The sequence below is a fragment of the Carya illinoinensis genome, chromosome 16 (genome assembly GCF_018687715.1).
Source record: "Carya illinoinensis cultivar Pawnee chromosome 16, C.illinoinensisPawnee_v1, whole genome shotgun sequence".
NCBI classification, from domain to species: Eukaryota; Viridiplantae; Streptophyta; class Magnoliopsida; order Fagales; family Juglandaceae; genus Carya; species Carya illinoinensis.
In genome coordinates, this window is record NC_056767.1 from 10,930,146 (window position 1) to 10,943,449 (window position 13,304).

The 13,304-nt window shown below is 36.7% G+C and overlaps 1 long non-coding RNA gene across 1 annotated transcript; it reads left to right on the forward strand.

Moving 5' to 3' along the window:
- Positions 1–344: 344 nt before the first annotated feature.
- On the forward strand, positions 345–3,492 carry LOC122298554. The gene is made up of 3 exons (XR_006239442.1): positions 345–617; positions 935–2,471; positions 3,019–3,492. It is a non-coding gene; the product is annotated as an uncharacterized LOC122298554 (long non-coding RNA).
- Positions 3,493–13,304: the final 9,812 nt, after the last annotated feature.

Below are 13,304 nucleotides of genomic sequence, written 5' to 3' on the forward strand. Positions count from 1 at the left end.
TAACATGAATGCATGATTGCATTCCAATATAATTATTTACTAATTGAAAACAGGCTGTACTCCTTGACCGACTCCGAGATAATTGACGGCTGCTATTTGTTTAAATAAAAGTAGAAAGGAAATGAACGGCCACTACCCAAAACACGTGTCACTGATCGAAATATCTCGAACCGAAAATCGAGAACGTTCTCTCGCGCATCAGAGCCGTCAATCCCTTCAACCTAATCTTTTGCCCTAATGGCACCTACTCCCTCTTTGTCGTACATATCCAACCGTCTATCTTTTCTAGTAAACCAATTACATCCGTTAGATAAACCAAGATTCCGCTATAAATATTGTTGCTTTTCTCCTTCATCTGTAATTCCAGCTGAAGCAGCCGCTGGCTTTCCTCCACACGAAATCTATTCTTTCTCGCTTCTTCCAGATCTATTACAATCCCTCCTCGTTCCTTCAAATCTTCTTTCAGATTTGATCAGATCGTTTCTCTACTTGCAATTTGATGTTGGATTTCTACTATTTCGCTCTATGAGTCTCTTTTGGTCGTTGTTCTTTTTTATCGCCAAATCTGGTTCGTTTTCGCTTCGGATGGGTAGATCTTGGATGAGAGAATTATAAAGGTATGCTTGGATGATGTTCTTGCAAGTTCTGTTATTTTGGATTTTTTGGATTCTGAATTGAAGGATCGTAGTTTTCTTCCAATCAAGAAGCCGGGAAAGAATTCAGATCTGGTTATTTTTCATTTCTTCCATTCAAGAAGTCTGGAAAGGAATCGGATCTGCTCGTTCTCCGTTTCGGATGTTCTATATTCATTTAGAGGAAGGGATACTGAGTTGAAGCCTTTTTTTTTTTTTTTTTTTTTTTTTATTATCTTGTTCGTAGTTATATTTTTCGGTTTCTTGGCTTCTTATGATCGGTAATTGTTGTTGGCTTTCAGAATTTGAAAAGATTATTGATGGGTCAGGGAATTGAATTGTTCGTGGTGGATTAGCGAGCTTTTCTTCTTTTCGATGGCGAGCGAGTCGCTCGGAGCAGAAGACAGTGGACAATCTGATTATGAGAAGATAATAAGCGGGTTTGATATTATGAGTGCATATTTAACATTTCCTGCATGATTGCTAAGATATCCTATGTTATTTACATCAACATGATCGGTCGAGAGGTGAGGATGGTGTGGGGCATATGATATTGTAAGGTTTTTTGGGCATGTATCGACCTTTGCCATGACAGGTGCGCTTGCATGGCAGGTCAACCACGCTTAATAAAAGTATTCATTTTTTGGTTTTGGGGGGAGGCGGCCCTGAGCTTCTTTTTCATTTTGGGCCGGCCTCCTCCTATGGTTTTGTGGGTGTGTGTGTGTGTGTCTCTCCCTCTCTCCCTCACTCTCTACACGATCCGTTATTGGTTCTATGATCATTCAGCCAACTAAATGCTGCCTTGGACGTGGCTTTATCTTTGACACAAACACTATATAAGGACGAGGCAACCTGATTTGGGTTGGCATTGATGGGATTGCAGTTCTAGATTTCCATCCGAAAGGTATATCAATCTTCTATGTCAAATTTATAACCCAAAAGTATTATTTTGTGTCTAAACTTAAATTCTGCACACTGGTTTTATGACTATAAAAGCATTAGGATTTGCAATATACTATTATCAATATGAATTTACAAGCATGAAAAGCATTGAGTTTCAACTAGAACATGATATTTTTTCATGCTGACAAGAATTATTCCATTAATTACAAACCACAAGATGCAATCTCCCGTGGCATGCATTCATAAATGAAGAGTAGAATTGGTGGTACTTGCACGGTCAATTTTGTAGTAGCCGTATTCAATCAGTCACTTAGGGAATAGCTATTTATCTTTTTTATGAATTAACAAATTTTATTGAGACAAGTAGCAAAGCAAAGCCAATAATACAGGAATAGCCATCTATTTTAACCTAAATACTGGAAACTCTATTTGTAATACTGTTGTCGACCTTGACATTCATGTTAACAAAAGTGAATTTGCAAATCTCTGCCTGAATCTTTGTTATTTTTGTTTTCTACCGTTCATACTTGTTCACAAGTTTACGGGTGTTTGTCCCGGTTTGTTATCCTTGGGAGTGTTGTTATTTTACCCACTGTCAATGGTGGATGTGTTTGTACATTTAGGGGTTTGTTGTATAGACGTCCTGTTGAGGAATCTTGATTTTGCATTCTGTAAGCTATTGTTGTTGTTGATTAAAAGCTACTGTATTTGGAGAAATGTGCTCCTAAGGGTAGGATTGGGTTTCTGCTGATATGCACAAGTGAGTTCTGGGATCGGCTCTGGATGGTTGGCTGTTTTTGCAGCAAGATCAATGATGTTATTGGTGGCATACGGAAGACATCAAGTGGACTGTGGCAGCAGGTCATTATTTCAACCCAAAGGATGACTCGGCATGGCTCTGTCAACTTCCAAGCCAGGTGATGGGTCTATTTTATGGTAAAGTTAAATGGAAGCTTTCTGTTTCTTTTTAGTTCTCTGCATTTGTGTTTATGTTTTTTGAATTTGGATTTGGTTGGTTGTTTTTCTTTACCTCGCTTTAAAAGATTGTCAAACGTTTGGGAGTATCATTCTGGAATGTGTGTGTAATTTGATTGTTCATTACATACATGTAGCAATCATCAGCCATTGACTATGATTTTGCAAACTTATTTCTTTTATTTTGTTTAGAATTTTTCTTGCTTGCTTATTAATTGGTGCAGTCATTAGTTGTTTTTGGAAGGATTAGCTGTCCATACTATGGGAGTCTTGGGAAATTGGGATTGTATTTTTTTTCTTCTATTCTCGTCTGGTGCATCATGTTTTCTTCTGATAATTTACCATATTTTGTTGTTATAAACAGTGTCCTCTAAATAGTTTTGATCGTATATGATGCCTTCTTTTGTAGATTCTACTCGACCTTGTTTGGGTTTTCTTTGTTTTGTGTTTTTCTTCTTGGAAACGACTGCTTGTGGCATTCTGTTGACAGATCTTTTGTGCTTGTCAGGTGGAAAACATTCTATTCTTTTGTGGTGAAACTCCTGAGATATTCTATTTTTTGATGCAATTCTTGTAAATGCTCGGCAATGCGTTGTCAATTCTGCAACATCTTTTGTGCTTGTGTCGGAGCAGATGACATCGAGAGCGCTATGTCTCTTCCAGATTAATGTGTGCAACAGCTGCTGATTACTACACAATTGTCGTTTTCTTTTGTAATTGACTTACCGAGTCAAGGTAAAATGCTAGTCTTAACAGGAAATTTGATTCGCATGCGTAGATCCTATTTGAATATCATTTTAACGTTGTCATAGTTTCTAAAGTGTGTAATCATGGTTTAAACTTTGTTGTTTGTACTTCGAAGTTGCTTTCATGTAGAGCTACTACGGCTTTTGTTGGGGTTCTTAGCATCATTGAATTTGTATTGTGGCTTTGATTTCTACATTGAATTCTATTATCATATTGTGGCCTTAGATTTCTACAATATATTTCTTAAGATTTTGAAATGTCCTTTAGAACAAGAGTTTGCAAAAAATTGTCTGGAGTCTTTTATTGTCCTATGGTTTCCCATCCTGAGTGGTAAATGTTTTTTTGGTGTTAAACCATGAATCTATATCCAGATTTTCGGTTAAATGTTTAATTAAGTTATAAAAAGTTACTATTTATTGAATTTTTGTTTTTTTTTTTAATAAAATGGTTAAAAAATTTATAAAAGAAAATGCACAGATTGAACTAGTGGTCGTTGCTCAGTGATTAGAGCTGGGTAGCATATTCACCGCCTTTTGGGGTAGTGTTTCTCCTTGTGACAATTCTCTGCTTCAGGACGGCCGGTTTGGGGCCATCCTTCTCATCACTCCAGGAAGGATGATGATGATGATGATGATGATGATGCTTTTAGCAGTGGTCTACTGCTGGAAGGTTTATGCAATCTTAGAAAGACTTCATATGTATGTTTATGATGAAGAAGAAGAAGGCTGATGAAAGGTGTGAACGCAATTCTCTAGCTATTTATTTGTTTTATTCTTGTTCATACATTGAGAGATGGATCCATAAGCTCAAAGTGGTTAGAGCGCTCAAACTACAACGTGGTTTTGGTTTGGGAGGTTGGTGGTTCGAATCCACTTGGATCTCTATTTTCCTTCTTTTGATGTTTGTCAAGATAAGGTCTTAAAAATATATTTTTTGTATTAACTATTTCCAGCCTAAAAATTATTGACACTGTTAGAAAAGAAGTATTAGAACACTTGATATATAAAAAAAAAGAAATCCTGTGGATAAAAAGAAGAAGAACGAACTAATAACAAAAACCCAATTATTCCTGTCTCACGATGACTTAATAAAATTAAAGTATTCTTGAAGCAAAAAATATATAGAACAAAAAGAATTTCGGGGTTCTAGCCCCTGCCTAATTTACTTTTTGAAAAAATTTCCCCCCAAAACTAAAGAAGAAAAAATTTACTAAAGGTGAAAAAATTTCTACTTACATTATTTTTATCTCTTACTAAAATTAGAATATATATGTTGTTTTTATTATAACAGTAAATTTATTTATAAATAAATGTCTATATTGTTATTAGTATTTTTTTTTTAAAGATAATATGTTTCGAACCTATGCATAAATTTTAATTTTTAATTAAAAAAAATTATTTAATAGACATATATTTACATTCTTTTACAAAGAATTTTCAGTCTTTTATTCATTCATTTAATATAATTACTTTAAACAAAAAGGGATTTAGTCTTTATGGGTTTTATAAATGAAAACTAACTTAAAGGAAGAGAAGTTTATATCATCTCACTAAAATATATTTTATACCTGAAAGTATCTTATCTTGTATCTTATCTTGAAGTTGACTTAATAAAACGGGGGTTTTAAATGTTTTTATAATAGACTGTTTTTTTGGTTAAATAATAATAAAAAAAATTTTTGTGGTATGATTTAATATATGCTTAGATATATTGTTATATTACATGTGATCTTTTATTTAATGTTATAAATTAAATGTGATAACATGTGAATATTTGTTTATTTTCATGTTATTTTTTTCCATAATGTTATATTACATGTGATCTTTTATTTAATTTTTAGATTAAATGTGATAACATGTGTGTATTGAACATATGGAAATATGATTATTTTATCATCTATGAATGTTAGACTTCAATGTTTAGATATTAGTCTTTATTTCTTTTTGTGATAAAATAGAAAAATCTCACTAAGTAGTCTTAGTTAGAATTGTCATGTGAATGATAGGTTGAAAGAATTGCAGTGACCCCAATAAGAACTGTAAATATACTGTATAACCAAAAGACCATGGTGACCCCAGTAAGAACTGTAAATGCACTGTATAGCCAAAAGACCATAGTGACCTCAGTAAGAACTGTAAATGTACTGTATAGCCAAAAAGACTACAGTGGCCCTAGTAAGAACTGTAAATGCACTGATGGAACAAGAAAAATGGACTGTAATGGTCTCATATGAACCATCTTTGTAGACTGGCCCAACAGGTTGCCATAGTCTGGGTAGCTGTCCTTGTAGACTGTGGCCCATGCACAGCGAAAAGTACCTCAAGCTCAGCTTACAAAATTGCTCCACAAGTTTTTTCAGATTGACAAAAATTTTCACTTAGTGGTAAAGCATACTACTAGAGTAACGTTTTAACAATCCACAGCTTAAATATTATCTTTAAGAGAGAACAAAAGAAAGATTTTTTGCTTTTTTTTTTTATGATTTTTTAAGAACCAAAAGAGGGGGCTATGTATAGCCCCTACATGGCTGGCCTTAAAGGCCAGTCTGCCATTTATTTGGCAGAAATGCATGGCTTTAAGCCATGTGTTACATGCAAATAACGCATGGCTTAGGTAGAGTAAAGGAGGGGTTTGCCCCACGTGGGCGGCCCTTCAATTAACATCTCCCACTCGCACACAGTGGGCATGATTCCAGGTCAACATCTTTCTATTGTTCTCAATCTTATTCATACAAGTAAATAGGCCGTGTGACCACCAAGCATATCTATAGAAAGGTGGGAGTACATACACTAAATCTCTCTCAGAGAAGACTAGCATAGTAACATCCCTAAAGTGTTTGGTTATGTCCTAGACTCATTCGATTGCATGAGTTCAAGCATTTTCAAAACCCTCTTGAGTTTCAGAAAAACTCAGAACAATGCTTGACTATCTCTAAATCATTTCGATATGTTCACAACCTTAGTCGCTACCAATATGTAGCGTCATAGTTTGACGTCAACAAACACTATCGAAAATGCGATATCGAAGAATCTTCCCTTTGCACTCATATCATTCAATTTTGGTCAAACCGCTTTCCCAGCAATGCCTCTTTAGACCGTATTAATCATGGCCATAGACAACATGCCAAAGTAGCAGACATTATAACCTCCATCTTATGAAATAGTCAAAAGTAAAGGGCACTTAAAAAATGAGCCTCACACAGTGAGAAAGAAGGGAACTTTTTACTCACTTACTCATTTGGTCGAATAAGCACATGTAGTATGAAACACATGCTGCGGTGGATTTCTCTTTCTCAAAGAGCATATGTCTATATCAACACCGTACAGATCTTAGTCTAGCCGCTTCTTAAGCGTCTAACCCGAGTTCCTCTATTTGCTCGCCTCCAAGGCGTCAAAGAGGATCTCATATCTAGCTAACCACAGGTTATATAGGTTGTGGGGTAACCCATGCATAGGCCTCTCATTGGACCTGATCTTAGCTCCCACTAAAACCGACATATCTTTGTGTCAACGAACTTTTCCATTTGGACAAGTATCTTAGAACACAATGTCTCATCTCTACTCGCTTCTCAAGCGCTAGAGGCGATCGCTCGTGTGAGTGAGCTTCCAAGGCGTCAAACGGCTCCCAGTTGGAATCCGGCGATACTCCACAAATTCGACTCTATCTCGCGCTATGTGCTCGGTCGCTCCTGAATCAACAGTCCACAAAGGATAGGAGTCAGCAACCATCACATGGCTAGTTACAAAAACAATGCGAGAAAAGTTAAGAGTGTACCTTCTTCGGCTCAGTGCAGTCACGAGCGAAGTGGCCAATCTTTCCGCAGTTGAAGCACTCTAATTTTGACTTGTTTTTCCCGCGCTTGCCCCTCTTGGTGCGCTGAGAAGTTCCTGACACTTTTTTAATATGTCCAGCAGCTACTCCATTCTTGGACTTCTTGCGCTTAGGCCTTGATGCCTTACGCGGACCAGCATTAGCCACATAGGCCGTATGATTGGGCTTAGCAGCCTCTAGGCGCTCAGCCTCCAATTCCAAGTGACGCGAGACAGAATCAAAGTCTTTGATATTCTCGTTATGTGTCAGGTTCTGGCTCATATTCTCCCAAGAATTCGGTAGTGATCTTATCACTGCCTGTGCTTGCTGTTCATCTGTTAGGTTGTTTCCTGCCGACCTAAGTTCGCGGATCATAGTTGACATAGCCCTAAGATGCTGCTTCATCGTGTGGTCAGAGCGCATCTTATAGGAGTCGAACCTCATGGTTAATCCACGCAACCTAGTGGCTGAAGTTCCACCAAACTTCAACTTCAAAGCCTCCCACATGCTTTGGGCAGTGTCATAGACCTCAAACTCACACATTAGATCATTGTGCATGCTGCTTAACATAATTATGCGCGCGCACCGATTTTTCTTAGCCCATTGGGTATAGGCTTGTTGATCTATCTTGTGTTGTTCCGAATTCCCTTCCCTGGGCATAATAAGGGTGTGAGATAAGGCCTCCAAGACCTCTTGCTCATCTAAGACATATTGGATCTTGTGATGTCATATGTCATAGTTTTTCCCATCTAATTTCTTCCCTTTGTTTAAGTCGGCAACAATATTCTTGGATGCCATTTCACTACAATACGCAAAAAAGGGATATTACTCACACCTAAGAAATCTGCCGCGTCCTTTCAAATTAGAAAAAGAATAATTTAGACATGTCGCAAGATCGAAAAATCGCTAGGCTTCAGAATCATCTCTTGCGCTACAATATCCAATTATTAGATTTCTAGCTCAATTCCCGCACAAATTTTTTAAAAAAAAAAACCAAATATGGGAGAATTTATCATCATAAATCTCAACCATACTCCCACTATCTTAAGTAGTCATCTAGGCCTAGTCATAACAGGTTGCCATAGTCTGGGTAGCTGTCCTTGTAGACTGGCCCAAAAGGTTACTGCAGTTTTAGTAGGTTATGTCTTTACATGTGACTAGGCCTAGATGACTACTTAAGATAGTGAGAGTATGGTTGAGATTTATAATGATAAATTCTCCCATATTTGGTTTTTTTTTTTAAAATTTGCGTGGGAATTGAGCTAGAAATCTAATAATTGGATATTATGGCGCAAGAGATGATTCTGAAACCTAGCGATTTTTCGATCTTGCGACATGTCTAAATTATTCTTTTTCTAATTTGAAAGGATGCGACAGATTTCTTAGGTGTGTGAGTAATATCCCTTCTTTGCGTATTGTAGTGAAATGAAATCCAAGAATATTGTTGCCGACTTAAACAAAGGGGAGAAATTAGATGGGGAAAACTATGACATATGGCATCGCAAGATCCAATATGTCTTAGATGAGCAAGAGGTCTTGGATGCCTTATCTCACACCCTTACTATGCCCGGGGAAGGGAACTCGGAACAATACAAGATAGATTAACAAGCCTATACCCAATGGGCTAAGAAAAATCGGTGCGCGCGCATAATTATGTTAAGCAGCATGCACAATGATCTAATGTGTGAGCTCGAGGTCTATGACACTGCCCAGAGCATGTGGGAGGCTTTGAAGTTGAAGTTTGGTGGAACTTCAGCCACTAGGTTGCGTGGATTAACTATGAGGTTCGACTCCTATAAGATGCGATCTGACCACATGATGAAGCAGCATCTTAGGGCTATGTCAATTATGATCCGCGAACTTAGGTCGGCAGGAAACAACCTGACAGATGAACAGCAAGCATAGACAGTGATAAGATTACTACCGAATTCTTGGGAGAATATGAGTCAGAACCTGACGCATAACGAGAATATCAAAGACTTTGATGATGTCTCGCGTCACTTGTAATTGGAGGCTGAGAGCCTAGAGGCTGCTAAGCCCAATCATACGACCTATGTGGCTAATGCTAGTCCGCGCAAGGCATCAAGGCCTAAGCGCAAGAAGTCCAAGAATGGAGTAGCTGCTGGACATATTAAAAAAGTGTCAGGAACTTCTCAGCGCACCAAGAGGGGCAAGCGCGGGAAAAACAAGTCAAAATTAGAGTGCTTCAACTGCGGAAAGATTGGCCACTTCGCTCGTGACTGCACTGAGTCGAAGAAGGTACACTCTGACTTTTCTCGCATTGTTTTTGTAACTAGCCATGTGATGGTTGCTGACTCATATCTTTTGTGGACTGTTGATTCAGGAGCGACCGAGCACATAGCGCGAGATAGAGTCGGATTTGTGGAGTATCGCCGGATTCCAACTGGGAGCCGTGATATCAAGGTGGGGAATGGAGCTAGCGTGGAGTTACTGGGACTTGGTACCTACAAGCTGGACTTGCTGGGTGGCCGCACTCTTTTCCTCCACAATGTGCTATACGCTCCCGAGATCCGACGAAACTTACTTTCAGTTGTTACTCTATTAAAACTTGGTTTTCGGATTGTTTTTTAAAACAATTATGTTTCCTTTCATTTGGGCCATGTGTTTTATGGCAATGCTTTTCTTCAAGACGGTTTTATGATATTGGATTTGGTTTATTCTAATATAAATGAATCTATTGCTTTTTTTTCTTCATCTATTGATAATTTGGATTCATACACATGGCATGCTAGGCTTGGCCATATAGGGCAAGATAGAATGACTTGATTAGCTAGAGAAGGCCTAATAGGCAATCTTGTTAAGGTCATCTTGCCCACGTGTGAACATTGTCTAATAGGAAAAGCTAAGAGAAAACTGTTTAGAAAAGCCACTAGGGCAACTTTTCCACTGCAATTAGTCCACTCAGACATCTGTGGTCCAATGAGTGTGAGGGCAAGACACGGAGGTGTCTACTTCATCACTTTTATAGATGATTTTTTACGTTACGGTTATGTCTACTTAATCTCCCATAAGTCTGAAGCATTGGAATGTTTTAGGCGATATCTGAGAATGGTCGAGAATCAGTTAGATAAGAGTTTAAAAACTCTTAAGAACTGACCGAGGACGAGAATATCTCTCTGAGCAATTTAAAAGGCTTTGTGATGAAAAAGGAATCAAAAGACAGTTAACGATGCCGAGTACGCCACAGCAAAATGGTGTGGCGGAAAGGAGAAATCGAACACTGCTTGAGATGGTTAGGTCAATGATGGCGCAAGCAAACCTACCAATTTCTTTTTGGGGGGATGCACTTTTGACTGCTGCCTACATTCTTAACCGAGTGCCCTCCAAATCAGTAACTTCCACACCATATGAACTATGGACCGCCGAGAAACCCAATTTGAGTAACTTGCAGCCATGGGGTTCGAACGGGTTTTGTTCATGATCTTTCTCATAAGTATGGAAAATTAGGCCCTAGAGGAAAGAAGTGTATCTTTATAAGGTACTCAGAACACTCTAAAGGGTATGTGTTAATAGGTGAACAAACTGATGGAAGTGTAACTGAGATTGAATCACGAGATGTGGACTTCATTGAAAATGAATTTTCAAGTAGAGGTGAGGTTGATAGGTGTTTAGAACTTCATGAGATTGTGGAATAAGAGGAAAGTGCTCCAAGGAATTTAGTTGAGAATGAGGAATAAATTCTTCAAGCTCCTACAAATGATAAAAGGGACTTAAATCCGAGTGGGAGCACACCGCTTGTCAATCAATCACAACAATCTCAGCCGCGTAGAAGCACACGTGGAAGTATTCCCCGTCGTCGTTTTGAGATTGAAGGGGAAGCTTTTATGGTAGCTCCGTATGATGATGATGAGCCTAGGACAATTCATGAGGCTCTCTCATCTTCTACTAAAGATGAGTGGATGAAAGCTCTTAATGATGAAATTGAGTCTATGAAGACAAACCAGGTCTGGGATCTGGTTGATCTATCGACAGGGCGTAAGACTATTGGGAACAAATGGGTTCTAAAAGTCAAACGCAAGTCGGATGGATCAATAGATAAGTACAAAGCTCGCTTAGTGGCGAAAGGATATACCAGTATCAAAACGTAAGAAATATATATCGTCATCAGAAAGAAATCAAACTATTTAGGGATTACTAAACGTCGGTCCCTTTCTCCTCAGAAATATTCAGTTTTTCAGTAGATTTGTCTGTATCTGGACGTTTAAAACATAAATATAAAGCGAGTCTAATATTTAGTAAGTAGTACACCATGTCGTTAATAAGCATATAATATTTTCTTTTGAAAACATGCATCTATAAACCAATACTAATTCTGACAATACTTCTATGTATACGCTTTCTTTATAATTTCATGCATACATTTACTTCTTACTATCATACATATACTTACTTTATACTTTCATGCAAAATCTATATTTTTTACTTATATATCATATCTTCATGTATACATTTAATTTAATTTTTCACTTTCTTTTGACCAGTACACTATTACGCTCCGTGTGTTGGGGTTAATGGTCCTCTTGAACTTGGATTCCACCCGTGGCCACATGTTAGGAATCCCTTTCTGTCAGGGAGTAGCACTGGGTGCACTATCAATACTACTTACTCGGCATTGTAATCTGCTCATTTCTTTAGTACCCTTTCCCTTAATATAGTCATTACATATTTTTATACATTAATTCATTCCTTTTCTTTATTTGAATTCAAACATCTTCAATATCTTCTTTAGTCCGATACATATGTATTTATTTTGAAAAATAGCATTTCATGTCATGCTTACATATAAATAGAACCTTAGTTATTTCAAGAAGCATGTATGAAAATTCCATGACTTAGAATCTACATGCATGTATTATCATATACACATACAACCAATTATAATCGATAGGATATTTAACAGGGACTATCAAAAAATGTTTATACATAATATAAATTCATTTATTCTTTAATTAGAGGAACGTTTGGAAAGAGATAAGAGTTATATTCTTCTACAAGAGAACTTGGCGTGGGTGCATGATCATAGCTACTTACCTCGATCCGCTACAATCTCTTTAATTTCATAAAATCTTAATCCAATAAATAACAAGTGTGTTAATACTCATCCAACATCTTTTAGACTTCATTTTAACGATAACTAAATATTATAAATCTAACGTCATTTTCTATCATTAACGTTACTTCAAATAACTACTCTCGATAAATCCTTACAAGAGTAACATAAGAAGATAATTAACTTAGTTAATACAACATCAAAACAGCTCCATATATGTATTTAATCACTTAAAACAGAACATAATTATATATATATCCAAAACAGAACATTAAAACAGCCTCTCATATATATTTACACTTAAAACAGAATATAAACATGCATATATTTAAAACAGAATATTAAAACAGTCTCTCATATATATTTACACTTAAAGCAAAACATAAACATGCATATATACAAAACAGAACATTAAAACAGCCTCTCATATATATTTACACTTAAAAGCAGAATATTAAAACAACCTCTCATATATATTTACACTTAAAGCAGAACATAAATATGCATATATACAAAACAGAACATTAAAACAGCCTTTCATATATATTTACACTTAAAACAGAACATAAACATGTATATATGCAAAACATAACATTGAAACAGCCTTTCAAATCTATTTACACGGAAAGCAACCTCTCAAATAGCCTTATATATTTATATACGTGAAACACCACCTCAAAACAGCATTGTATACACTTGGTTAGCAAAACATAACACATGCACTTATATACATACCAAACCACAACATAAGGAGATGAAAATAAAACAAAAATTGACACAATACAACACATCATTCGGTTGACTCTAACACCACCTCAAAACCATGTACATATATATATAAGATGGTTGATTTATTTCAAAAATCCATATATCACTTACACTAAGAAATGAGTTAGGAACCCTTACCTCAAATTTCTTCACTTCTTGAAAGATGAAAACACTTGAAAATTTCAATTATAAGAAACCTCAAAGTGGTAAAGAAATAAATATAGTGTACGGTTTAGAAAGATTTAACTTTCTTTATTTCTTTTGGGAGCTCACACGGTTTAGGTGATGGAAAGAAGTCTTGGTTCTTCTCTTGAACTAGAAAGTGAATGAAGAATGAGAGGAAATGATGTTGTACGATGGCTTGAAGAAGTGAAAAGACTTACAAGTCTTTTGGCCCT